Below are 3,184 nucleotides of genomic sequence, written 5' to 3' on the forward strand. Positions count from 1 at the left end.
GATTTTAACTGGGTCAGCATGCGTTTGCGTTCCAACACTGACCCCCAACCTCATCATGCCCCTGCCCCCCCAATGGAGGAGTGACCGCCAAAATGTTGGACATTACGTAAGTACGAAGTCTGCTGGGTTGTCCATGGCAGGGTGCTGTAGGAGGGCCAACAAAAGAAGTGGGTTAGGCTGCTATTATCCTCACTGGTCCTTCCCGGACCCATGTTTGGGGGCGGCCATTATCATGACTGTCCTTCCCTGCACTGTCGTTTGGGCTCTTTTACTGCAAACCAAGTGCAATTAATGATCATTAGCTGCCCTGTCTCCCCTCGTTCCCATCAAGCCCCTCCCGTCTTGGCCCCGGTTGGGGAAGTCGGCCAATCGCAGAGCTGTGAGCACTCAGGCGTGTGCTCAACTCGGTGGCAGAGTGCTGATTCCATTCTTTCCCCCTAACAGGCCATTCAGCTCGTGGGCCGGGCCGGGGAGGGACGAGGGCTCATTAGCACGGGGGGGCTCGTTAGAGACCGGGGGACGGCCGTCGCTGTGCCACACGCTGGACAGGAGAGGTCTGTCCCAACACAATCGTCTGTGTCTCTGTCTAATTATCTGAACAGGGACTAGATTGTGTCGGTCAGCGACTGGTCATATTGCACCAGAGCGTGCCCTGATCCCGGTCTCTCCCTCGTCTTCCTCTAATCTACCTCCACTGAACCCCCCCCACCCTACTACCCCTCGCCCACCACCCTCACCACCCACTCACTGTCTCCATCCAGAGCAGTTTTATCCGTTATCTATGGCGGGATGTCCCCGTATCCATGGTCATTGTTTTGAGGACAGGCCACTGTGAGCAACCACAATGGGCTCAGAACACTTTACCATCACATGGGAGAGCCCCGCCAAAAAACACCCGCCACAGGGACCCAGACCTCCCCAACTGGGCTACCACTCCTGTTTTTCTGTTTAATCTCTCTTTCTCGCCTTTACCCTAACACTATAGTGACACTGTAGAGATATCCACAAAGAGGTGGAGTGGGATTCATTTTGACCATACGTGTGCCTATTTATTTGACAAAGAGGATGTTTCAAAAGGAAAGGGATTTTTAAGTTCCTCTGAGGGACCAAAAGCTTTTAGAGTTGCAGTGTCATGATTGTCTCCTGAATGACACTGTCTGTGTCTCTTTTTTCCAGTGTATTTATGCGTTCCCTGATAAGCAAAATGGACTTCCATTCTTTGGCATTAAAGCTATACAAAGCAAAGGTAATGACAACATTTGGTTTGTATTATCTCATGCCTGTTGAATAAACATCTTCAGTATGAACGATGGTCTACAGTGCCTTCAGAAAGTATTCACACACCTTGACTTTTTCCACATTTTGTTGTGTTACGACCTGAATTTCAAATGTATACTGTAGATTCAATTTAGATTTTTTTTTGTCACTGGTCTACACACAATAACCCTTTATGTCAAAGTGGAATTACGTTTTTTCAAAATTTGTAAAAATGTATTCAAAATGAAAAGCTGAAATGTCTTGAGCCAATAAGTATTCAACCACTTTGTTATGGAAAGCCTAAATAAGTTCAGGAGTAAAAATGTTCCTAACAAGTCACATAATAAGTTGCAGGGAGTCACTCTGTGTGCAATGATAGTGTTGATCAATTATCTGTAAGGTCCCTCAGTCGAGCAATGAATTTCAAACACGGGCTCCCGAGTGGCGCAGCGGTCTAAGGCACTGCATCTCAGTGCAGGAGGTGACAGTCCCTGGTTTGAATCCAGGCTGAATCACATCCGGCCGTGATTGGGAGTCCCATAGGGCGGCACACAATTGGCCCAGCATTGTCCGGGTTTGGCCGGGGTAGGCCGTCACTGTAAATAAGAATTTGTTCTTAATTGACTTACCTAGTTAAATACATTTTTTTTTTTATAAACACAGATTTAAAAACCAGGGAGGTTTTCCAATGCCTCGCAAAGAAGGGCACCTATTGGTAGGAAGGCTACATACATTAACCTGAGCTATATGGAGCCCTTTCCTTGTCAAGTGAAGATCAATAGAGCATGTATTCGTTATAGTTGAAGTTGTCATGATACACTACAACATACAAACTCAAATTTGAACATTAAATTAAAATAGCCAGGGAGTTACTCTAGAGTCCCGATACAATTGCCCGTTGATAAAAAGTTTATCCATCACCATGGAGACTCGTTGATTCAGGCAACGTTTTTCCTTCATGATGGGATATAGTTTTTTTCTCCTTTCATTGATCTCGGTGGGGAAGTGATCATTCATTCCAAAATCAGTGTTTCTGAGTTCTCTGCTTATGTTCTTCGTCATTTCCTTTTGCTTAATTTTGTCAAAACATGCAATAATAGCCCGTGGCCTATTTCCAGAGGCCTTACCTATTCTATGGACTCTGGAGAAAGTGACATCACGCACAACATCAGTGGGCAGTTTTAGTTGAGTTGACATAAAATCTCGGACTGTATCCTCACAGCCTCTGCTGTTGTCATTCTCCGGTATCCCTGAAAATATGAGATTGTCCCGCATAGATCGACACTGTACATCAAGCAAGGTTTCTTTAAGTTGTTTGTTCTCCCTTTGTACCGCCTCCACCTTGCTATGAATAGAGTCTACAGTACCTTTCAGCTCCGTGTTCTCTTTCCTTAGATCATCAATCTGACGTTGGCTAAATTCTAGACTAGCACATAATGCATTGATGTCCTCTCGTAATATATCCAAGATATCAAGTTTGGCAAGCCTTTCATTGATGGATTTTAACAAGTCAACATCCATATCTGTAAACCTCTCCCCACTCGCGCCCTCTTACTAGGGGATGGTTTGGTTCCATCGTTGATACCAATTGTCCAACCTGATTTTGTTTTGTTTTGTTGATTGGGTTGGTTTTCCTTAACAATGCTTGAGTCCTCCGAAGCTAGCGACATGTTTCTAAGAGTTCGTAAGTATCTCTCGTCAATGAATCGTTCAAGCTCTTCAATGGATTCATCCAGCGTGTTTACAGACAGAGTTTAACAAACAAAAAAATTGTTCAGCTGCGTGAGTTAGATGCTCCAGAGACGAGACTGATAAACCATCCAAAGCGTAATTAATAACTTCACCATGCTCAGAGAGATATTCAATGTCTGTTTATTTATTTTTTTACCTATCTAACAAAATACATGAGGTTTTTAACTTGGTCAAG

The sequence above is a fragment of the Salmo salar genome, chromosome ssa07 (assembly GCF_905237065.1).
Source record: "Salmo salar chromosome ssa07, Ssal_v3.1, whole genome shotgun sequence".
NCBI lineage: Eukaryota > Metazoa > Chordata > Actinopteri > Salmoniformes > Salmonidae > Salmo > Salmo salar.